Raw genomic sequence first — 26,288 nt, forward strand, 5'->3', positions numbered from 1 at the left:
TCACATCCAGCACATCCACTTACTTTAATGTGCACGCTATTCTTATAAAAGAAGCATTGTGTGCAAAATATGTGGGGTGCACCCGAGTTCAAGGGGAATTTATTCACTGCATGATAATTACATGAAACAAAAAAAAAGAATTTAAGAAGTGTGGTATCCTCGGAATGGAAATAAAAAATCACATATCATGTGTCCCAATTTTAGAACACTGGCTAGTAAAGCGTCAATGGCTGCAAGAAAGATGTTGGTACCTCGTTTATGCTGATTAATGTATAACAGCCACAGAAAAATATTAGTACTAGCAACCAATTGTTCCATCAAAAAAATCCCCCAATGCAAGATTTACAATGGGCTGCTTGAAAGACCCCTGAAAGCAACACTATTGAGACTTTTTTTTTACTATAATCTGTAGCCTTGCATAACGTAATGCTGAAATTGAGTTGCAAGAGCTCTGATCTGCCATTTAATCAATGCTAGCATCATAGCTGCGTCCCAATTTTAGTACGACTTCAAAGTGCCCCATAGGAAATCAGCGCCCCACCGCAGGCGAATGCCTGAGGCCAAATGTGAGGCTGAACCAGCAGTCGGGGAACCCACTTCCTGTCAAAAATGAAACAATGCGGGTCACCTGGAGCGATAAGAAAAGCATTCCTGGTGTAAGCAGCTAGAAACCCAGCCAGACAACAAAGCAATAGGGGCGAGGAACAGTCGTGGTTTTGTATGCACCCCATGAGGATTCTGCAATGTCGATAATACTCGCTTCTGTGGAATATCAGTAGGAGTATACTCCACACTTGTGGCAATGTCACCGGCAACTGAAAATCAAGACGAGCACTCACGGTTTCTTTGAAACCAAATAATGTATCTTAACCCATTAGGAACGAGTGTACTTTACAAAGTACCCTTTCTTATTCTGGAATAAAAGTATGTAACACTATATTCTGATTTTGCTCATTGAAATGTTAGATGCAAAGGGTTGCAGCGAGATAATGTAAAGTAAGCATATCGAATTTGTCCTATTTTTTGTGCTCTATGAGTCATTCAACTTTAAAAAAACACGAGCCTTTCTGAATTTCTTTCAGATTTTACAATTTATGTGTTGAAAAAACGGACTGCTTGTGCATCGACAAGAACAAAGTAATTCCTGCACAACCCGAGAAGTGTATAGACTGCATAGCTTTGCTCAGAGGTGTGATCAAATCTGGGTGTACTTTTTATATAACAATGGGACTTCTTAAGAACAGACACATATTTAATCTTGTGCAGTGCCTTTAAAATTGCACTAGCCAATTTCCTTGAAGTAATGCTGTTTATTTTATGTTATCTGATACCCACGAGGCTGGGACAGATACCGCTGTGAATATGAATGAGCCCATTCAGGTTTCATTGTCGCATCTGACCCTTGTATAGACACTTAGGAGGAGGAGAATGACGACGGTACAAAGGGTGATGTGTGTCGACAATAAAAAATATGGAACCAAAGAAACATAGAGAGTATAGATTCTCTTTTGATCCAGAAACAATTCTGTTTCGTAACAACCAAAGACAAAGGGATAGTTTCTATGCTGCCGAACGACCACACAGTAGCTTATATGTTCTGTAACTGGGTGGCCAAACAGTGAAAAAAAAAAAAAAACGTCGTCCCCTAGCAACTCTCCTCAGCATCTGTAACAATGTCATGAAAGGGGCTGAGCTCTACGATCATGCTGCGAATAACTACAAACATTTCATGGCTGAGACACAGTGGTACAGGTCTACATTTACCCACATGATAGAAATGGCTGTAGACAACACATATGGGGTCTGCAACTGCACTCTATTTTAAGCAGATCCCTAGCTTACAAGATGACAATTGCCCTTCACTTGCATAATACACATCACTTGGCGTTGTTGTACCTAACGGAAGTTTCAAGAGATATACAGCGTCCGCTGAGCTTGCTATTACACTTGATCCATATATACAGACATTTTCACAAATCCTGCAAAACAACGCAGGTATTCCACAATACACTGGAATAGTGTTGCAGGAAGCATGACGTTACGCTTTCCATAAAGGGTCGGTACTACATTAAGCTGTATGTGCCACGATGACTTCGGTATTCGTTTGGCAAGGACCTAGCGTACCCTACATTCTTGCATCTCACCAGCTTTCTATCACTATCTCGACGGACCAGCGTACTTTCTAAAGCAAGTGTTATCCCTTCTGTAAAAACTCATAAACGTCTATGAAAGTTTGCACGTATTGTTGTCTATTGCATTTATTTAAATGTGCTAAATCTTAATAAAATTCACTCAGTACTTCCTTTGTGGTCCCCAATGGGTTAATGGCAACATTCATTAGTCATAATTGGTCAGCAGTGCCCATGCATGCAGGACTATGATACAACACAAGCATCTCGAGTTATCAAACGCTGTGTCAGGGGACCAGAAACTTTGTTTTTAAATATGCATCACAGCTGCCACTCTCATTAGAAAAGCGCCGAATGTAACAATTTTCTCATTCCAGGCCCTTGTTTTCATTCAGTAGCAACTTTACAGAATACCAGAAGCTTGATGGGAGATAGAGGACAGCTAATGCCAGCTGACACACTGAAGGTGGCACACATATTGTGTTTTAATGCAATGCAACTGTCAAGGAAAATCTGCGAGTGACGAAGTCATTCTATACAAAGACCTTGTGGAAGGAGCCAGCCACTAAGCATCAAAAGAAAATGAACGACAATGTGGTAGAAATATATATCTGGCACTTTGGACTCACCAAAGCTTTCTGGAGACAGACTCACTTGCACTCCCGAAATTTTCTTACACTGGAACTGGCGGCTCGGTCCCAATGAGTCGACTTGAAAGTCCGGTGTTAGCCTAGAATTAATTTTTCCGATCATGGTGTCAATGTTTTTGATCTCGCATAATCGCGGTGCTATTCTTGGCCGCTTTCGATATGGTGCTTTCTATTACAGGTTATGAGTGGCTGCAATCCAATAAGAACATTTTTTTTAAGAGATCTTTAACAAGAATTTTTTTCAGAGAGTTGGTGTGCTATTCTATGTATCCACGTAATTGACACCTCTGGTCAATAAATATCAATATGGTGATTAAACGTTAACGCTTTTGAATGTCCATGATTGAACGTGAATAAAATGAAAGTAAGGCTGATGTAGTAATGCTGAAAATGCGTAGATATAGTAGATCGGCAAAATAAAGTAGAACTCACTTGAACTCATCAAAAAGTTCCCAGCCACACACATACAAATATTTCTGTCAACCAGACTAACTGCTGGATCCGAGTCTGAGCAAGTTCGAGTGAGTCGACTCGTAAGCGAGTTCGTGGGCGACATACATGCTGAGAAAGACTACCTCAGCTATGCACACAAACACACAGGAAACACCAATAAAGTGAATACTAAACATAGCCTGATCATTTCCAGCTAAACATGAGGCATCAATCAAGCAAAGAAAACCCTGAGCGACAGTCAGTATCCAACAAGTCTAGCTGTATACCACAGTATGAAGGACCACAAGACGGACTATCCTGCTTCTTCATGACCATGCACAGCCAAGGTCTCTTTATTATATGAACACAGAAAAGAAACTTGGTCGCCCCAGACTATGAAATTTTTTTTGTTTGACATGAGTGTGAGCAGTCTATGCCACTGACAATGCCCAAAGAAGTTGGAGGTGCAGGAAAGGCCCTGAATCATAGCCGTGTGCATCGAGAAAATACAATCAGTGGGAGGCATGCGTATGCACGGAGAACAGCAGAGTGATGTGGGATGTCTTTTCTGGCGAGTGCAGGGCGAGATATTTTTTTTAGGCTAGTTAAACCTATGTATGTTCTTGGGTGCCTGCACACATACAAAACTGAGATCAGTTATGCTGATGGAGAGGTGCATTGGCACAAGTAGATTTTGTGAACTCTGTCATAATTATGCAGTGCACATTAACGTATTTCAAGCATCAACACGACACAGCAGCCTCTTCAAGAACTTTGACAGTGAAAACACTCTAAGCAACCGCACAAGGCGGGGCGAGGACCAAATGAACGGTTATTTACCTCACAAGCCAACATTTCAAGTAATGCATGAATTTTCAGCACAGAACCAGCACAAGGATGAAACAAGATTGAAAAAGCAGTAATGTTGCATCCCTCTTTTTTTTTTCTCTGTCTTGCAGTTGTTTTTGCACTGAAAAAGCAGTACTGATGCGTCCCTCTTTTCTTTCTGTGTCCTGCAGTTGTTTTTGCACTAAACATTCATTGCTATTTGCCCCAAAAGAAAATGATTAGGCATTGGTATAGACATGTGTTATGACAAATGGAATACATCTGCCGATTTCGGGAATAACATTGCATTATTTACACAGCAAAAGCACAATCGTTTCTCCTGCGTACAGTTGGAGCAATGTTCACAGATGAATCATTTGTTGAACAACCGCCCATATTTTTAATCAGAACACACGAGCATCTATAATAATAATAGTTGGGGATTAACGTTCCAAAACCTCCATAAGATCAGGAGAGACGCCGAACTGGAAAGCTCCGGAAATTTCGACCACCAGGGGTTCTTTTAACGTGCACCCAAATCTGAGCCCACGGGCGGGCCTCAAGCATTTTCGAACGCGCGAGCATCGATCGCCGAGTGAACACGCACCGCATGCCGCAACAGCCTGGCAGGAGGCAGCCACACAGGCCTATTCATCAGGAACATTCTGGTTCATTTAGCCGCTGTGCTTCGTTACGGCCGTTTCACATGACACACGAAGTAGCGATTTCTAGACTGTGAATTGGCTCGCAGCAAAAAAAAAAAGGGGGGGGGGGGCAGTTCGCTTCCACCGCAGCGGTCAGCGGGCTACCTACAAACATGTTGGAAAATTTTCGCTCTCATCGCAGCAGCGGAGCAATTTTTTGATCGGGACCCGCGAAATAGCTAATGCCGCGCCGGCCAAGCCATCGATATTCCTTGTTTGTTTGGATAATGCCCGATTTCACCGCATTTCAAAATGAATTTAGACTGCGGAAAGTGTTATTAAATGACGAAACATGCGTGCTCTTCGCACAGATCGCTACATAGGAAAAATTCTGCAGTGTCATTCATCAAAGACCTGCGGCAGAAATGTTGCTCGTCGCGACAGTCGCAGAGCGAAAATCGCGGAGCATTGGCAGTTCATGTGAAACGAAACTTCCATTGGCGGCGGCCGCGAAAAGAGCGAATGGAGCGAACGGAAAAAATAGTTTTTCTCTGCAATCGCGGCATGTGAAACAGCCTTCTTAGGGCGCTTATATGGCCGATTGACGCACGCGCATTCAAGTTTTAAAAATGACCGGCTGTACATCAAACAATTTCTAAACAGTGTGGGGGATTTTCGACGAAGCTGTACAGTGTCCTAAATAAGCCAGGCAAAATGTGCCCAAACACACAGCTGCTTTCGTGATAACACTTCAATCGAGAGCGGCTGCCAAAAACGTAGTTGCAAGACTAGGCGCCTGATCGGCCACGACTACTCGTTTCGCAGCGGCCACGCATATGGTAGACCGCTGAGCCACGGCTTGGCATGAGACAGGCTTCCGCTACACCGGTGAAATCGGCGGATTTCCCTTTCTAGCAGATCTGATACGCAGCACAACGTGAAACTGCGTTACTGGTGCAGAACGATATCCAGCAACGCAATATGGCTCCCAGCTGCTACTCGACCGTATAATCGTGTATAATCGTGATAGAGACTGCCTTCGTCGAAGCATCTAGCTCAAATACACTCACGGTTCTTGTCGCTGTCTTTCGTGCCGCTTTCGAAGAGCACCGAGACACCACGAGCGTCTCCGCCAGCCAAGAAACACGCCGCTCGTTTCGAACTCACGAGCGACCAACTGCGTTGTGGAAACGAGGCATTGGTTGTAGCAAGCACGCGAGCTCCTATTGGTCGCCGCTCGCTCTCGAAACCACAGGAAAGATAGTAGAACGAACGCAGTGCCGACTGCCGGCCTGCATAATTGAGCTTGAGGGTCACCACTATAGTGAACTAGAATAAACCAACCACTACTAAGACCAATGCAAGAGGGAACGCTTCGCCGTGGAGCACGAAAGAATCGTTGAAAGCAATTTAATGAAATCCACGCATCCACAGAGTTGCTGAAGATGGATAAGCGAATAATTTTATTTTGTAGATCGCAGCCTTCTCCGGGCGTTTTTTTTTTTTTTTTTTTTTTGAGTGGCGTCTTTCGTCACCGTATCTCAGCGTTCAGGCCGCCTATCCTGCCCTCTCAGCAACGTGCCCAGGCCAAACCTGGCTCACACTCACCTGGCCTACCTGTCTTCTCCTACTGGCGGCTTCACGGACCCGCCAAGGCAGAAGATCGCCACCAACACAAATGTGAAGGGTAGCGCAGGAGTCAGGAAGGAACAATTTCCATTGAAATAATCTTTTTTTTTTTTTTCTTTGACATGGGACTGTAGAGCGGTCCCACGAGGGGCGAGTACTACCGAATGCTTGACATCAATTTGGGAACATAAGCACGATACCGGGCATTCACAGAAACGAGGGACACAGGACTTTATTGTGAGCGTCCGGTTTTACGCTCTAGTATTCCCGAAACTATGCAACATCTCGGCAAATTTTAAGTTGTATTGAAATGTTGGGTATCCAAACTTCGCACTTTGAATTTTACTGATGAGTACAATCGTTCATGTCGGCTTTATGTGTCCAAGAAGTTGAAGAAGTTGAGTTTTTCATTCAACAAAACCTTTTTAGAAAGTGTTCACCTTTGACATTTCTTTTGCACCGCGTGCATTCAATTCGTTCACATTATCCTGTAGAAAAGGAAGAGGGCCACGGAGGAAAGAAACAAAAATTGGCAGCATATCCACGGAGTAAATGATAAAGAGTGGGGCGAAACAATCGTCCGTCCATTCGTTCTTGCTTCCGTCCATCCATACGCCCGTCTGTGTGACCGTCCATGCTTCCATCCGCCCGTCCGTGCGTCAGTTCTTGCGTCCATCCCTGCGTTCGTCCATGCATCCGCCCCTGCGTCCGTTCTTGCGTCCATCCATTGAACATTCCAAGTACCACCATATCGCATCTTTTCATTATATATTCCCCATATAGAAGCACCGCCATCCAGCGAACATTCCAAGGACTAAATGAGAGGTGGCATACGCACACTTTCTTACGGCTCGCGCTACGGGTCTACTTCCCACCTTTCACCACCTCGAGTTAAGGGTATATACTAGTTCACTGTATTCATGGCACTGCGCGGTCCAACGCTCGCTAAACCTTTCTAAAACCAAGGAGGTTCCACCCAGCGAGTATAACGTATCCTTTTCCTGTCAGATCGTGCTCAATTTACATGCCAATGGCTGCTAATGGGCAATGAGAGACAGAAGAATTCGGCTTTTACTTTCTTACGGCTTGCGCATCGTATCTACTTCCCACCTTTAACCACCTCGAGTTCATTCATGGTATATACTAGTTCATTGTATTCATGGCACTGCGGCTCAACGATCGCTAAACCTTTCTAAAACTAAAGAGGTTACACCCAGTGAGCATAACGTAGCAACCCTTTCTTGTCAGATAGTGCTCAATGTACATGCCAATGGCTGCCAATGGGGATCACAGCGTGCACGTTAACTAAAAGCCGAATGCTCCTGTTTCTCATTCCCCATTAACAGCCATTGCCATGTACATTGAGAATTATTTTTTATTGTTCAACAACGCACATAAGAAATCTCTCACCGGGACCACCTTGGAGGTCATAATGTTATACTTGTTACATACTACAACAGCTACGAGGGACGAACGGGTGTTGTTATAAGGAGTTCCGCCCCTAAATAGTAGTAGTGGTAGTCTTTATTGTACAAATGATCTTCGGCCCAATCGGGAGCATGGCGCAGCGTCAGGGAAGTGGGAATTAGGAAAGACCATGGTACAAACAGAAGGGTTGCGGGCACCTAACGATAAACTGCACTCTCAGTAGCCTCCAGAAACAGGCTGCAGAGAGCCCGCAGGGTTAGGCGAATGGAACAGGAAGTCGTTGGGGGTGCTCGCAGGAAGGCCTTGTAAGCAGGGGTGATCATTAAGCGTGCCTGCGCCGACGCAGCACGCGTAGCCTCTACTAGGCAGCCTACATGATCGCCTGTCATGTAGGCTCCCTAGCCTCTACAAGCCCACCCCCTCAGAAGCCGCTCGCGTTCGTGCTCATTTCCCATGAGGCTCCTGCTTCATTTCTTGTTTTGGTGGGCTCGTGAACAATAATGAAAACTGACGAGCACCAACCTTCTCGGACGCCGCACCCCCCCCCCCCCCTTCCGTTCCCAACCTGTTTCTTTACAACAAAAGCTGTATATGGCTAGGAGAAACGAAAAAAAATCACAGCATACCAACGGAGTGAATGATGGCGAGTGGGGCGAAGCGACCATCCGTCCGTGCATGAATTCGCTCACGTTGGGAAATGCAGACGGCACACAGCTAACACCGACGAGAGTGCAAGCGTCTTCAACACGCCCGCAGCTCTCCTTCGTCTATGCCCCCCCCCTCCCCCCCAATTTAACGATCTGCCACGTACGGCGACTATCTAGGAGAGGCACTATTTCTCTCTCCGCGCACTCAGGCAAAACGCGCGCAGCAGCCAGTCGGATTGTAGCGGCACTTCGGAAAGTAGCGGCAGTGTAACGCCATTAGGAAATCAGACGAGAAATAGTCATCCATTTCATTTGCCTTATTCTCTTTATCGTCTCTTTTTTAACCCACCCTCCTTCTGGCTACGCGCATTAGGAAATCAGACGAGAAATAGTCATCCATTTCATTTGCCTTATTCTCTTTATAATCTCTTTTTTACCCCGCCCTCCTTCTGGCTACGCGCAATACACTGGATCACCGGCCTTCGAATTGGACAAGGTCTTCCAGGAAGCAGAGGTTCAGACCATCTTAAACAATCCTAATTGGAACTCCAGCCCGGGCCCGGATGGCATTACAAACAAGACAATACGCAATTTAGACGATGACTCTGTCACCTACCTCACCAAAGAAATCAATCGTATTTGGGAGATGGGGACTTTCCCTGAGCAATGGAAAAGGGCGTAGGTTATTCTCATACCTAAACCCGGCCGGAGTCCCAGTTTTAGCAACCTACGACCCATATCACTGACGTCCTGTATAGACTAGATCGCCGAGCATATCATCAACGATCGAATCTCAAAGCACATAGAGAAGACTAACCTGTTCTCGTACAACATGGTAGGTTTTAGACCACACCTATCTACTCAGGACGTCATGAAAATGCTGAAGCATCACATCATAGATCAGGAGACAAAAAACGTTAGAGCTATTCTCGGTCTGGATCTTGAAAAGGCCTTTGACAATGTCTCGCACTCCCACATACTTGCCCCCATCTCTTCTCTCAACTTAGGAGCGAACTTTCACAAGTTCACCAGCTCGTTCCTCAAGAATAGAAAAGCCACCAAACAGCTTGGGGATCTCAAGTCTGAGCCCTACGATCTCGGTTCCTTCGGCACCCCGCTGGGCTCAGTTGTCTCCCCACTGCTTTTTAACATTGCAATGTGCGGCCTTGCTGCAAATCTCTCAAACCAAGAAGGCATCAAGTTTGCCATCTACGCAGACGACATCACCATATGGAGTGTTGGTGGCTCGGAGGGCTCTGTGGAGAGCTCTCTTCAAGAGGCCGTAGACTGTGTTGAAGTCTACATAAATGAAATGGGCCTCAAGCTCTCGCCAGCAAAGTCCGAACTTCTTTTATATCGACCCACGAGACGGGGACCCAAACCCAAAAACTGGCAACCACTGGCCGACATCGACATTAGGCTGCACACGGCATCGGGGCAGCGTATTCTAAGGGTGGACTTCATACGCGTTCTGGGCAAGATTATCGAGGCTAATGGACAGAACGGCCGCACGATCGACAGTCTGACTTCTAAGGCAGAATGGGTCATCCTACTAATCTCACGCATTCCGAACAGTCGGGATGGTCTTCGAGAGCACAACCTCCTCAGACTATTCCATGCATTCTTGATGAGCCACATAAGCTATGTCGCATCGCACAGGTGGCAACTCCATGAAAGAAATAAATTGAACATCCTCATAAGGAAAAGCATCAAGAAAGTTCTTGGCATTCCTATGCGCACAAGCACTGAGAACCTTATGAAACTTGGAGTCTACAACACGCTTGAAGAAGTTATCGAGTATCAACAAACGGCACAGGTTTCCAGGCTTTCGATCACACCAGTGGGGAGAAAGATTCTGGTTGACACTGGAGCCGACCCCCTGACGCTCGAAGTGCAAAATACGTTACTCGATGATTATATACGCTCTCGCATGAAAGTGTGCCCCCTTCCACGAAATATGCATCCACAGTACAACGCGGGTAGGCGTGCCATTCGAGCCTCCTCTCTTTTAGCTCAAGCTCACAAACACTCGTCTGTTTCATGCTTTGTTGATGCCGCCCAGTATCGCGTTTCCGCTCACTTTGCGGTAGTATCAGTAGATACTAAGGGTCAGATTTTATCCTCGGCGTCGGTTCGAACCACTTCTTAAAAAGCAGAACAAATGGCCATTGCACTAGCACTCCTGGATCCACAAAGGACTGATATTTATACGGACTCTAAATCCGCTGCTAGGGCCTTCGCTTCTGGTTCCCTGTGCAAGGAAGTTTTGAGAACTCTCGTTCAAGAGGAACTCACCCACCACACAATTATTTGGTTCCCTGCTCACCTTGGTTTGAGGGTCGGAGGCCTTCCCAATGTCAGCGAGCTAGCCCACTCCAAGGCGCGTGGCTTCACTTACCGCGCCGGGACTTGTGCTTCTCAGACAGAGGAGTCAGCCCCCAGCCTTCATTTTAGGGACATTTTGACTACCTTCAACGAGATCACGAAGCATTATCAATTAGGCCGTAGGTCCTTTCCATTGCCACACGAAAAGTTGTCTAGGCCACAGGCAGTCTCTCTTCGCATGCTTCAGACGGGAACATACCCTAACCTCGTAACCTATAGCCATTACTCCGATATTTCAGAACTTTGTCCGGACTGCCAGAATCGCAGTGATTTTAACCACATGTTCTGGAGGTGCCCCTCTTTACAAAGAAAAAAGTGAAGAATTTTCTGAGAACTCCTTTCATTTAATGCTCACGAGTCCGGTTCTCATACAACAACTCAAGGCTGTCCAGAAGGCCCACGATGCGGCGGTGAGGCTGAGCCTCCCCGTCCCAACGTGGGAGTGGCCCGCGATTATACCCCTATAAAACGGGGGTGGAATCCTTCAGGACCTTAGTAAAAGTTTTTCATCCATCATCAATCCATCTCTTTTTTCGGACACGCTTGACAAGGTTAGACTTAGAGGAGCTTGACCCCTGAAACCATCCGGCAGCGTTGTCATGAGCGGTCTCCATGGCTGTGTTATCAGTTATCCGCAGCGCCGTACCTAAGCACGCGCGCCATTGGCTGCGTTCTGAGTTAGCTCGCGATACCAAACGCTTGCAACAACGCGGCGTTGCGGCGTCACTAGACAGTTATAGTTTACGGTTAACGTGAAAGCAGAGGTTAGGAGAATGGCGTTACCGTGCAGCAAACAACGTTCGTTGTGAACCGCGTCTTATAGTTTAGCGGGATAGCACTTACGTGGTTTACGTGCCCCAGCTAGGGTGCCTTGATGCCCGCGCGCTCCGCTGAGGGTGAGGACGCCCGCGTCGTCTGCTACGACCGCCGCCATTGCGCCTCCCCACCACAACTCGACCGTATGCGAAGCCCGCTACGCAACGCGCGTGTGGTGCCCTGATACGCCCGGAAACATGTGCAAGCTAGCGAGCTTTTCTTCTTATTGAAGCTTGGACATATTTTAGAGTTAATTTTGCCTGAATGCATGCAAGGAGCGCATATTTCATGTAAGCTGACGGCTTGCGCATGACTTATGCGCTAGAGGCTGACGCTGATTCTTTTATGTTGAAAACAAATCCCTACGCCGGTTACCACAGAGGGGATTCTAAATCTATATCGGTGGTGTCGTTTATATGCTTTCTTTGTTAGTGTTAAATATTATCTGAGGCTTTTACGTTCTAAAATGACGCCTGATTGCAGGACTGCAGCAATTTGAACAATCAGTTTTTTTTGCCTGCACTGACACAGTACATGGGTGTACTCTGGTGTTTTACGTTATTCAAAATGAGACCGCCGTAGCCTAGATCGAAAGCGCGAGCCTCGCGTCAGCAACCGAGCACCGTGCCCACGGTACCACTGAGGCGGACGCCTTTCTTATTGCATTAACTATTTCTCCACGATCTTCTCATCGCACAACTTGACTTGTTTTTTTTTTCGACATAGCGTGTTCATTCTACACAGCGGTGCCCCGTCTTGTCTTCATGCATCTTCTTTGTATGGACGCTTCGCGAGTACAGTTTGCATAAGCATTTGCGTATGATCTCTGATAGCTCACAGTATTAATAAATAAATTATTTACTTAAATAATAATGCGTGCTGAAAGAGTTTAAATACTGACGGTGTGTGTGTGTGCGTGTGTACACGCCTGCCGTTTCCCCTATTATCATCCAGTGTAGAAATAATTTATTTTTGTGCATTAATGCAGCGCTGCCAGGAGCAATTCAAATTATACGCTCCATGGCAGAATTCACTGAGTACTGTCACTAGTTGCTTCGCAGTGGCCGTAAATGATTAAAAAAACATCAATTGCATAATGATTCGAGACAGGACGAAAAAAAAACTTTAAGTACAGGAACAATGAAAAAAAAATTGAACTGCACACATTCTTACAAGGCTCATCACACCAGCATAGAAGGCGTACCTAAACCGAGGAAAAGATCGCAGAAAGAAAGAACCTGCGTGGCTTTGTAATGGTTCGGGCGCTTGAACGGTCGGTAATCGAATTCCGGCCGCAGCGGCCCCACTTCGATGGAAATGAAATGCCGGAGTTCTTAAACTTAGGTGCAAGTTACATAAAAACACCTGTTCAAAATTTCCGAAGTCCTCCAATGTATACCGCGTCTCTCGTGATCATATGGTGATTCCGGAACGTACACACACTCTTTAAACTTCATTGGGTACGACACCGCCGCTGTGCAAAGCTTTGTTCCCACAAATGAATATTACGAAAAAAAAAACAAGGATATCATCTGCAAAGAAACACGTGTAATGTATATTTAATAATAAAGTTCTCATCGCACATAGTGAAACCAAGAATGAAGGGCAGATACAGTACCAACCAAGATCAGCAAGCAATGTTTACGAAGTGAAATACGCGATTCATGCACACGAGAATCAAGCACACAGCCGTCAGCGTGTCTGTTGCTTACACGAAATTGGTACCGGTACAAATTATGCATGCGGAATACCGGCTGGAAACTTACGCTGTGAATGGATGATCTGTTTGTCGGATGCCACTTGTCATGTTTGATTTTCACTGTTGAAAAGGCCTTCATTTCGGGTCTCTTAGGAAACGATACAGCTTCCAGAGTTTTTGCAATGATTAGTGCCCTGCGGCACGCAATACCCGCTACGGTGACGGTAGCGAGCGCATTAAACCGGAGAAAAGCGAGCGCCAGCACAATTATTCGGGCGCAGCGAACACGCAGAAGTGACTGAGTGGAGTCAAAATGGCGGCCATGCCGCCGCTAAGGCCGAGGAGGCGGCACCTGCCCTTACAAAGGCTGACACCACTCTAGCGGGGGCGCGCGCATCGAGGCACTCTAGCCGGATGGATGGATGAATGGATGGATGTGGCCGTACCCTTTAGATAGGGCGGCGGCTAACGCCACCTAGCCGTGATACTTAGTGAACTAACCAATACATTTATCTTTTTTTTTCCTTTAAATAATGAAGTTGAGGATTCGTACTTCGCACTGAAGGGTTTAATTTTCACTCGTGCCTTGACTTTAGCCACCAATCAGATAACCTCCTTCTAGTTAAGTCTACCCGCTTAAAGTCTATTTTGCCCTCGCTGTCCCTAAATCCCAGTGCTTTGAAAAACTCTGCGCCATCATCCTGAACTATAGGGTGAAGCCCTTTACAGAACATTATCAAGTGTTCGGCAGTTTCTTCTTCCTCTCCACACGCACTGCATACTGTGTCGACCCCTTCGTATTTGGCCCGATATGTCTTGGTTCGCAGTACTCCCGTCCTGGCCTCAAACAGTAGAGAACTACCCCGAGTATTATCATAGATCCTTTCCTTGGCAATTTCCTGCTTAAAAGTTCGATAGATCTCTAGTGCGGACTTCTTAATCATGCCCATTCTCCACATGTCAGTCTCCGTTTCCTTCACTTTTTTCTTAGCCGATAGTTCCTTTTGGTTTGGCCACCTGCTGTTTTCTAAGTATTTACCAGTCAACTTCCTGGTTCGCTTCCTCCATTTTGTATCGGCATTCTTCATGTACAAGTAGCTGAAAACCTTCCTAGCCCAACGCTCTTCCCCCATTTCTCTCAATCGCTTCTCAAATTTTATCTTGCTGCTAGCTTCCCTGCCCTCAAATGATGTCCATCCCATATCACCTTGTACTCCCTGATTTGGTGTATTCCCGTGAGGTCCTAAAGCTAGCCTACCTATTCCACGTGGCTTAATTTCTAATCTTGCTTGAACTTTTGATCTCATGCACAAGACCGCATTGCTGAACGTCAGCCCAGGAACCATGACCCCTTTCCATATTCCTCTCACAACATCATACCTATTGTAATTCCACAGTGCCCTATTTTTCATGACTGCTGCATTCCTGTTACCTTTAGTCGTCACGTATATTTCGTGTTCCCTCAGATACTCGGTCCCATTGCTTATCCATACGCCCAAATATTTGTATTTATCTGTTATCTCTAGCGTGACCTCCTGTATTCTAAGCTCACTACCTTCGTTGTCATTGAAAATCATGACTGCTGATTTTTCCCTACTGAATCTAAAATCTAACCTATCTCTCTCATTACCGCAGATGTCCATCAATCTCTGCAAATCTTCCTTGTTGTTGGCCATTAGCACTATATCATCTGCGTACATTAATGCTGGTAGTGCCTGATCAATAAGTTTTCCTTGTTTGACTAAAGAGAGGTTGAAGCCCAGTCCACTTCCCTCTAATTTTGCCTCTAATCCTTGTAGGTACATCATGAATAATAAAGGTGACAGGGGGCACCCCTGCCTAATCCCCCGTTTTACCTCTGCAGGCTTGGATACCTGTTTTTCCCACTTTATAACTACCTTGTTACCTTGATAGACACCCTTTAAAAGATTAGTGACTACATGTTCCACGCCTAGTGTGTCCCGTATTCCCCACAATTCCTCTTGAACCACGCTATCGTACGCTCCCTTGATATCCAAAAATGCTAGCCACAGGGGCCTGTGTTCTTTTTCTGCTGGGACGGGGCGCCACTTATTGGATGGTTCATAAGGTAAAGACAGTGAAAAGGAAAAGAAAACGAGAATGTTTGCCTATGCCACCGCACGAAACATTGTTACAGGTTTATTTTACTAATAATAAAAGCAAATGACTATAAACCGTGCACCGAACGCGAAAAAAATTATGTTGCCAATCTGTTTACTTCGATCTTGTAGTTAGGCCTAGACGCGTTCGAAATGTGAAGCTATCTCAAAAACTACGCCAACTTAATCGTGATACTTGGTCATCGAGGCTAACTGAAGGCAAGCGAAGCCACTTTAAACAGTTGTTTGCTGCGAAAAAGATGAATATTTCAACAACTATACGCCAAAATCGCTTTGAAGTGGGCGTCCGAGAGCGTCGTCATGTTTACGTACACTACGTACTCCTACTTACGCTGCCACAGTAACGTCGAATCTGAAAAATACTGCGCATACGGTAAACGGTATGGGTAACGTACGTATCTGTGCAAGCGCACTTAGATTCCGGGATGACTGCATGCCCGGAATTCCGGTGAGCCCGGTGTAATATAACTGTCTAATGTGATGATTGCGGGAGCGCACGCCAGTTTTCGCCGGGAGTTTTTCCAGCGGCACTTTGGCTTCGGCGGCGACGTCTGTCACCACCTGGGTTTCCAGAACAAACATTGTGATTATGGCATTGCGAAACACATTTAACCACTCATTACACTCATCCATGACCATGATAATGCAAGCCAAACGTGTGTCTAATCTCAGTAAGAAGCAGTCCTACATGGGTGAGAGCACATGGGGGAGTTGCCCATATAGAAGAACTTTTGCCCTCACCCATGTAGGACTGTATATATGTATATATGCTATTGTTTTTTTTCACATTTTTATTTGTACCAATTAAGTGGAAAGGGGTAGCCGTCGCCAAGTAACGGTGACAAAGACTCCTTCGTTTATTTTCTATTTAAATAAAAGAAACACGAACATGTAACCAAAATTTCGAAAGGTATCAGTGCAGTGTCGGGTTGAACCCACTAATGAACACCGGGGCCGAACGCTTCAGCTTTCGCTGGGTGACCATTTGTACGGAGCGCTTGGGTGGTGATTATTATAATATGCGAAGCATTTCTTGCGAACTTCGGCGACTTTAAGCGTATCTACCTATCTATATATCAAGTAGCTTACGACTTTTATCTCTCTTGGCTGTTTGGATAGTGGTATCAATAGCAAACTTAGTATGACATAACATGACTGTGTGATGAAGATAACTATCTAGTCATAACATGAAAATCATGACATGTATGTCATGAATGTCATGATTTACATTTCATAGTCCTGCAGCTCTTGCGGGGGTTTCGTTCACATGGTATGCTGCAAAACTGGTGTGCTATGACATGATTGCATGGTGAACCCAAGCGACAGACCCTAACATGAAAATTATGATATGCGGGTCATGTGGCAAAATGATTACGTGCCACGCTCATGATGCGATCGCGACCGCTTCGCCAGCGTCACGTGAATGAATGACGAAGGTATGTGACTTGTGCAAACATGAGAATAATGAGACGCGTGCCATGTAATAACATGACTACATGCCATGCTCATGATGCGCTGGCGGCCATTTCGCTAGCTTCACTTATACCACATTTGGTATTACGGGAAGTGAATGGATGACGACGGTATGTGACTGGTACAAACCTGATAATCAAGAGGTGCGTGTCATGTAAGAACACCACTACATGCCACACTCAAGGCGCCTATACACTTCGACCTGACCAGGTGTGCGCCAACGTTCGTTTCATTGCGTCACGCCGGCAATAACACGCCAGGTGCTGATATCCACCTAGTAGAGATCAGTGGATCTGGCCACTGACCTCCATTGTGGATCTGCCTGCCATATACTCACAGGCACGCTTTGCGTTGCTTTGACGCATGCACGTTTGAGCGCACACGGCGTCCCTCCGTCACGAAGAAAGGCAGACGCGGTGCTAACTAACTTCGTTGGAGCGAAATGCAGCATGTCGCATATCAGGACGGTACCCACCGAGCCGCGCCGACGGACGCTGGTCGTGCCGCTCGCGTTTCGCTAGCGGGGCGTCGCTGCGCCCAGCCTGCGCACGCGTCTACGATGCGTCGGAGTATATTGGGCTCTTCATGACGCGCCCGCTGCCATTTTGCTAGCTCTACATGTAGCGAATTTGGTTTCGCGGGAAGTGAGTAGGCGACGAAGGTAAATGACACGTCCAAACCTGATAATCATATTTTGCGTTTCATGTAAAACATGGCTACATACTACGCTCATAGCATTCTCGCAGCCGTTTCATTAGTTTCACATATACCAAATTTAGTATTACGTAACGCGAATGGACGACTAATGTAAATGGCTCGTCCAAACATAATATTTATGATATGGATGTTGTGTAAAACATGACTACATGGTACGCTCATAGCACGCTCGCGGCCGTTTCGCTTGCTTCATATATACCAAAGTTGGTATCAGGTGACGTTAGTAGATGACGAAGGTAAATGAAACGTCCAAACATGATAATCCTGACATGGAAGTTATGTACGGCATAACTTACCTCCGTTGTGCTGATTTTGAAGTGAGCTATCAATCTTCCTCATTCGTGTTTCGCATATCTTCGATTCCCATTGTACGGGTGGTCTGCCAATTTTTTCTATTTATTAGAGACGAGAGTCTTTCTTGGGGACCTTCGACGGAAAAATTTTTGTCTGTCTGTCTGTCTGCCATTTATCTGTTTGTCCACTCTTAACGGTTTCGGGTACTCTAAACAGCACCAGCCAATACCCCTAACGGCCGACCTTATCTGCAGCGTACACTAATGTTGTTCGAGGTTCAGCATTCATACTTGTGCGATTGTGAATTAAAAAGCAATTATTGCGTATATCTGAGGCACCATAACAACACGTATATATTCCTATGTGCGTCTTTTACTAGAAACGGCATACGTAATTCTAAGGACCATAGTGCTTATCACGCTGCCCTGACCATGCAACGCTTGCACGAAAAGGCAAGTGTTTCGAACGCTTTGCTAAGACGACACGGTGGTGGAACCTACCCGTCGCCTTGCGTTCTATACCTTATCGCCTCTTAGACGGGCGAGAAATTCTGCCCCTGGTTCAGATCAAATCACAAATGCAATGATAAGGAACCTCAGCGATAAGGTTATAGAGGCACTGACAAACCATTTTAATGACAACTATTGCCTCAAAGGGAAGATACCCGAGGAATGGAAAGTAGCCAAAATTATTACGATACCGAAACCCGGGAAGAAGCCATCCCTGCAGGCACTCAGGGCCATATCTTTGACGTCATGCATGGCAAAGCTTTTTGAAAGGGTTATTCATAATTGGCTTCAAAACTTTATAGAGGACAACGGCCTTTTTCCAGCCACTATGCTGGGTTTCCGCAATGGCCTCTCCACTCAAGACGCATTTCTCCTATTACAAGAGGACGTTTTGAGCTATATACCTACAGGAGGAGAACATCTAATACTAGCCCTTGATTTAAAAGGAGCATTCGAGAATATCTCGCATAAGGCCATCCTAACAGAATTAAACAACGTGGGATGTGGGACAAACACCTACAATTACATCAAGGCATTCCTCACAGAAAGGCGGGCATCGATAAGCGTAGCACAAGCCACGTCAGACGCTTTTGAGATGCCAAACAAAGGTACCCCTCAAGGAGCCATCCTCTCTCCCCTGCTCTTTAATATCGCCATGTTAGGACTCACGCGAGCTCTGGATGGAGTTCCGCAGTTAGGATGCACTCTCTATGCGGATGATATCACCCTATGGGCAACGCGTGGATCTCTAGCTAACAAAGAGCAGACACTTCAAGAGGCTGCAACAGCAGTTGAAAACTTTGCGAAGGCAAGCGGGCTCGGCTGTGCCCCAGAAAAATCTGAAATTATCAGGGTACATGGAAAAAGATACAAAACTAACGGAAGCATTGACATAAACATTGAAGGTGTCAAAGTACGTGAGGTGACCGTCGCACGTATTCTGGGTTACTGGGTTCAAAGTAATGGACGAGCGAATCATACAATAAACATATTAAAATCAGCTACGAAACAAGTTGCACGAATGATCCATAGAATAACTTACCACAAACAGGGCATGAAGGAAGGAGACACAATTAGATTAGTACAGGCACTTGTACTGTGTAAGATTACGTATAGTCTACCTTTCCACGTGTTAAACAAATCAGAAGAAGAAACCGTCGAGTCTATATTTAGGGGCGCCTACAAAGTGGCCATAGGGCTACCGGTAAGCACACCAACCCAAAAGCTTTTGGACCTCGGTATATATAATACATACCCTGAGCTAAAGACAGCGGTACTGACTGCGCAGAGAAATCGTCTAAGTCAAACGAAAGCGGGGAGAGAGATACTTTCTAGGGTGAGCTTTCCGCCATACCCCCGGAACATGGACGAGGTTCTTCTAGAAATCCCGGATCCCGTCCGCAGCAAGATCTCGATCTCACCGCTGCCCAAGAACATGGACGTAAAAACAAACAGAAAGCGCAGAGAGGAGAGAGTGCGATGGCTCCGAAAAACTTTAAAAAACAAATCAAATGTTTCGTATGTGGATGCTTCGAGGTACAATTTTAAACGGTCAGTTAGTTGCATCGGTACTTAGCAGCGACAACTGCATGGTGACATGTGCCTCAATGTACACGTCCTCGATCGCCAAGGCGGAATGCTTTGCCATTGCCCTTGCAATCAAAGCGCAGGAACAAAGAGATGAACCGCAGACAACTATCATTTCCGACTCGCAGGAAGCGTGCCGCTTCTTTTTAACAGGCCGCCTTCCGATAAAAATAAGCAAGTTCTTAGGCGGGAGCTTGACGAACAAATACAGAGTGATCTGTTGTCCAGGACACGCAGGCCTGGAAGGAAACGAAAGTGCTGACGCTTGTGCTCGAGGACTCACGAACTGAGCAGAGCTTCGACAGCACAATCAATCCTTTGAAACACTCCAGGAGGAAGCTATCGAGGAGGATAATGACCCATCCAGAATGGCCCCTCGCGAAAGTTTTGCTAACCAGCGAGGCATGCGACAAAAATACAGCGCCCCCCACAAATCATTAGAAGGGGAGGCGATTGACCTCCACCGAATTCAAACGGGAGTCTTTCCCAATCTTCAAAGGTTACACAAAATTTTTCCAACGCTGTATGGGCGTGCTTATCCGTGGTGTGGCAGCTCGCCATCGCTCTACCACATTTCGTGGGGATGCCTAAAACGACCACCAAATTTAGATACCTTTTTAGGTCAGTACGAGCTTTGTAATACTTTAGTGCAGAGGAGACGCGAGAGGCTCGCAATGGCGTGTGACGCGGCTCCGCGTCGGCTCGGTGAAATGACCACTTTTTCACGCGGAAAGGACAACAGCCAGCTGATAAAGTGCTGTGTGTGGTTGCGGACGTGCTCAGGATCCTGTGGCTACCATTCCGAAAAACTGTGAGTAGATTCTAAAAAATTTTATTGCGCCTTCGGTGTTCGGCTACGTTGTGCGTCTCGCCAACTCCACCGTTCGGCCTAGCACCGAGGCGGTCGGATCGGCGTTCGAGGCTCCAGGCGTCGGCTCGTAGAGCGTCTGCGGAGGCACTATGACGATGGTAGTGACTGTTAATGGTAGAGATGCCGATCAAGAAGAATTGGAAAGCTCGGACTGGGTGACGAAAGTGTCGAAACGTGTGGTGGAGCTCCAGGAGAGTCAACAACGGGAACGCGATGGCGCCACCAGGGCGGCGTCTACCGGCAGTGGATGCGGAAAAGAAGGCAGGACGATGCCGGCCCGCTTCAATGGCGACAAGCATGGTGTAAGCGGGAGACCCTCATATAAAGCGGCGGGAAAAAAAGCTCGTGGAGCGGTCAGTAGTGTCGCATCTACCGCGTCTTCCAAACGTGGATCACAAGGTTATTATCAGGCCCAAAGAAGGACTGACGCTCACCAGACACTCGGCACCTGTGATTGGTGGAGCAGTAAGGATGGCAGCAGGCATTCCATGGCAGAAAGGTCGGGAGGAGGACAGGATCGTTGTCAACGACAAGCAAGGAACATTGATATACAGCACGCCCAGGGAGGATGATACCAAGAAAATGTTGGACCTGAAAGTCATAAAGCTCGACGGCAAGGAGTACGAGGTGAAGACATACATGGCTGCGCCTGAAAGCTGTGGCAAAGGTGTGGTACGTGGACTTGATATCAGACTCTCTGAGAGAGAATTGGAACTGGCTTTCTCACACGAAGAGAATCGTCCTATTCTTGGTGTGCGAAGGATGGGCAACTCCACTTCGGTAATCATAATCTTTGTTGATGACTACGTGCCGAGATGGATGATCTGCTTTGGGACGCCGATGAAATGTTTTCTCTACATGAAGAGATATGAAGTGTGTTACAAGTGTGGTGAGCTGGTAGATCGATCCGACGTATGTGACAGCCCGCACGAAAAATGCAGAGGTTGTGGGGTGGCCTCCCCACCCAAGGACCATGAATGTACGCCGAGGTGCCGTCTGTGTGGCAAGGAGCACGTGACCGGAAACAAAAGGTGCAAAGAACGTTTTCGGACACCTTATATAGTGAAGAAGCGACAGTGGGAAATGAAGCTTGAAGAAGCGCGGGAGCAAGAAGAACGACGCAAGGCCGAAGAGGGCACGCAGCGGCACAGCAGGACAGACGGGGTTCAAGATCGTTCGAGGCGTAAATCGAAGCATCGAAGTAGATCGAGAGGGCGCTCGGAATCCTTCCCCCGATTGCCACCGCAGGAGAAGCCGGGAGTTTTTCACAAGGCATCCCATGATGGTGGGGATTGTGCTTAGGAGAAGTCAAAATTCACAGGACCACAAGTGGGTTGGGTAACTAAGGTCTCCCAGGATGCTAATACAGAGATGATTAATGCTCTTAAAGAGCAAAACAGGATATTACAGGAGCAAAATGCGGAATTACGCAAACAGCTTGATGAGATTAAGGCTCATCTAACCAGTAAACCAGGGAAGGCGTTGGAAACACCCCAGGTAGCAAACCAACCGCCTTTAAAGAAGAAGAGGGCTAAAGAAATTGAAATTGAAGAAACTCACGGAGCGAAAATTGAAGCGCTTGAGGTGGAAACAAAGTCATTACAAGGTATGCTCCAAGCTGTACTAGAACAGATGAAACAAGTAGGCAATGCTATTGAGAAAATAAGGCTGAATTTGCTAGCAGGGACCGACAGATAGAATGGCTATGCCAAGCGCTCAAGCTAAACCATGATGGCTCTGCACCCTTACAGTAATACGATTTAGCAGTAGAACCGCAGGGGTTTCTCGCGCAAACGTGCGGTTTTACAATCTTTTCTTACCAACGCCGATCGACCGGAGGTTATTGCGATCCACGAGTGTGGAAAAAATGCCAAATTAGCAGGTTACAAATCTTTTGCCGGGTCGGGTAATGATACCCAAGTTACGACCTTCGTAAAGAGAAACATTACGACATTGCAGCACGAGACGGGGAACTCGTAGATCGATCATGTTTTAGTCGAACTTGTGCCTCGCAAGCGCAAAGACAAGAGTCTTTTTATCCCGAATGTGCATAGTTCCCCCACCCAGGCAACGCAAAATCTACTTTGGTGATCTTTTCACGAAAACAAAGGTTATTTCAGCTACTATTAATTTTGGGCGACTTTAATGCGCATCATACGGCATGGGGTTATAAATTCACCCAGGTTAAGGGCAGAAATTTGTGAAACGAAATTCAACAACACGACCTCATACTTATAACAGACCCAATGCAGCCAACGAGGAAAGGAAATAGCGTATCTCAAGACACGACGCCAGATCTTACCCTGGTCAGCAGTGCCACCGCCGCCACGTGGTGCAATACCGGCGAAGACCTAGGTAGGGATCATAGAATTTTAGAGATTATCATTGCCAATGGCCCGCTGGTGATCAATAAGAGAAAAGTTAAAACTACAGATTAGGTGAACTTTAGAAATATCAGGTCGGAACAAGTCCCCATAAATGATATTAACGATTGGAGTGAAGGGGTGATCCAGTCGGTTCAGCACGCTACCGAAGAGATTGACGCTGGCGATGAGGAAGTTGTTGATAGACATCTTGTAAGCATGTGGAAGAAAAAGAAAAACGAAAAACTAGAGGAAAAAATCAGTCAGAAAAGAGGAGACGGGAATCTCCGAAAGGAAGTTGCTGCACTGAATAGAGATATCAAAAATTATGCATTGGAACTTACCAAGAAAAAGTGGGGTAGTATCTGTGATCAGATGGATAGAGAGATTGGCAGTGCTAAAACATGGCAGCTACTACAGCATCTATTAGACCCAGAGAAAACCAAGTTGGAGGCCCGACAGCAACTTCAAGAGCTTGTGTATAAATATGAAGGTCAGACGACGGAATTATTAAAGGAGGTTAGGGATCGATACCTCTGCTGCGCAGAATCTGAAAAGCTCCCTGACTACGCTGGTTCAGAAAAACCGGACCTAGACAGCCCCATCACGGTTGGAGAAGTCAGGGCTGAAATGAACCAACTTAAAACAAAAACGGCTGCCGGTCCGGACAAAATCAACAACAGAATGCTCAGGAATCTCGACGACGGCTCCATTTGTCAACTTGCAGCTTATATGCGAGAATGCTGGGACAAGGGAGAAATACCGCAAGCTTGGAAAACGGCCAATGTAGTCTTCATTCCTAAGCCAGGGAAAAAGCTCAGTCTTGAACATCTCAGACCCACTTCCATCACATCTTGCGTAGGAAAATTGATAGAGCACGTGATCCAAACAAGACTGACTAGGTTCATGGAAGATGAAAACATGTACCCTGATACTATGACAGGCTTCAGATCCCACCTATCGACGTTCGATATTATGCTACAGCTAAAGGAGGAGATAATAGACCAAAAGACTGTTGACACCAAAGTAATTGTGAGTCTGGACGTCTCCAAGGCGTTTGAAAATGTCAAACATGAAGCCTTACTTAAGAACCTTAGTGCGCTAAGCGTAGGCGTCAAGACATACAACTACGTGAGGGGCTTTCTTTCAAATCGTACAGCCACTATCAGCATGGGAAGGCAGTCGCTCGAAAACATTAAATTGGGGAACAAAGGGACGCCACAAGGGTCTGTACTCTGTCCGACCCTTTTTAATATAGCGATGATTGGACTTCCTGAGACGTTGGAAGGAATCGAAAATCTGCATCACACAATATACGCAGACGATGTGACGCTGTGGATAAACATGGGTAGTGACGGACATATTGAAAGCGCACTTCAGGCGGCTATAGATACCATCGAACAATATCTCGAACCACTAGGGTTAAAATGCTCGGCAGAAAAATCAGAGGCTCTTTTTCTACCATCGCAAAAAAGGAAAACACACAATCCCCTCGGAAGGGGTTGTGACATCGCTTTACGAGTGAATGGTAATGCTATTCCAACCGTAGACATTATTAGAATTCTAGGGATGCGCATACAAGCGAATGGAAAAAACACTGAAACTATCCGGAGACTCGAAGCTAGTGCGAACCAGACGTGCCGCCTGCTTAAGCGCATTTCTAACAAGAATGCGGGGATGAAGGAAGCCAATCTTTTAAGATTAGTTCAAGCTTTCGTGATAAGCCGTGTACTATACGTTGCCCTTATCTTAAATAAGGAGAGCAGAAAAAGATAAAATTGAAGCCATTATAAGGAAAGGCATCAAGATTGCGATAGGGCTTCCCCCGAACACCTCTACGGTTAAACTTCTTGGGCTGAGTGTCTCCAACACTTTAGAAGCCGCCATGATGTCACAGCACCAAAGACTTCTGAGAAGTAGAACCGGGAGGAAAATCATAGAGCGCTTGGGGTTCGAGCCCATGGAGTGTTCTAGGCGGACCGCTAGCCTACCCAAATCAACTAGGGTAAGACTGAAAATTATACCGCTGCCGAAAAACATGCATCCGGCGTTTCATGAAGGCGGACGCAAAGCTAGAGCTGCAGCTCTGCAGGCGAAACTTGAAGGTCGATCTGGCGTGCTTTACACGGACGCTGCAGAATACGAAAGAAAGAGAGCACACACAGCGGTAGTGGTTCGCGAGAACGGGGACCTGGTCTCGTGCTGAACCTCTAAGAACACAACCACCACAGAGGCAGAAGAACTTGCGATTGCTTTGGCAATAGCTCAAAAAGGCACACGAGTGATTGTTAGCGACTCTAAGTCAGCCATTAAAAACTACGATATGGGCAGGATCTCTGCTACAGCCGCCAAAATTCTAAGACAAGGACCAGTACCCACAGAGCTAATCTCACTAGTATGGTCCCCGGCCCATCAAGGTCTGAAGGGGAATGAGAAGGCGCACGCGATCGCCCGAGGGCTCACTTTCCGGTCGATCGACCCTGATCCGCCGCCTTCGCGCTAGCAGCCCCTCTCCACAAGAGACGAACTACGAACGTTTCACGAAATCACCGCACACTATAAACTTCACCGTAAAATTTATCCAGAGGCAGCTAAACAGCTGAGCAAAAAGGAGGAAATTATGTGGCGAAAATTGCAAACCGGGGTGTTTCCGAACCCTCACCTGTACAGTAAATGGCACCCTGAATTGTTCAACTCCAGATGTGCGCACTGCAACAGCACTGCGGGTTTAGGGCACATGGTATGGACCTGCCCATCCTACAATGATCCAAGTAGAAACGTAGAATCCTGGGAGGCCTTATTACACAGCCGTGACGCCGAAGAACAGCGTCAAGTCATCGGTCTTGCCCTGACCGCCGCCGAGTCCCAAGGGATTCCGGCCGATGGCTAGGGGGATGATTGCGGGCAGAGGCCGAAGCCTCCTCCCCCGTCATTCTAGAGGGGTGCAATAAACGTTATTTCTCTCTCTCTGTAATACTTTCAAGCAATGGGAGGCACAGCTCACCAGCTCTGACCCAGAGGGGCAGCTTGCACTTCTGCGTCACGT

At 46.4% G+C, this 26,288-nt stretch overlaps 1 protein-coding gene across 2 annotated transcripts in view; it reads right to left on the reverse strand.

Moving 5' to 3' along the window:
• LOC119181528 (uncharacterized) overlaps window positions 1-26,288 on the reverse strand; it is a 137,473-nt gene that overhangs the window by 76,461 nt on the left and 34,724 nt on the right. The window contains exons 1-2 of one of the 2 annotated variants that reach the window (XM_075883436.1): window positions 5,754-5,888; window positions 2,759-2,859 (exon numbers count right to left, since the gene is read on the reverse strand). The exons of the other annotated variant lie outside the window; for it this stretch is intronic. The gene's annotated coding sequence lies outside the window, so the exon portion shown is untranslated. Of the gene's footprint in view, window positions 1-2,758; window positions 2,860-5,753; window positions 5,889-26,288 lie in introns of those variants that run through there. 2 annotated transcript variants of the gene reach the window in all.

Source organism: Rhipicephalus microplus, unplaced genomic scaffold (genome assembly GCF_043290135.1).
Source record: "Rhipicephalus microplus isolate Deutch F79 unplaced genomic scaffold, USDA_Rmic scaffold_17, whole genome shotgun sequence".
Classification (NCBI taxonomy): Eukaryota; Metazoa; Arthropoda; class Arachnida; order Ixodida; family Ixodidae; genus Rhipicephalus; species Rhipicephalus microplus.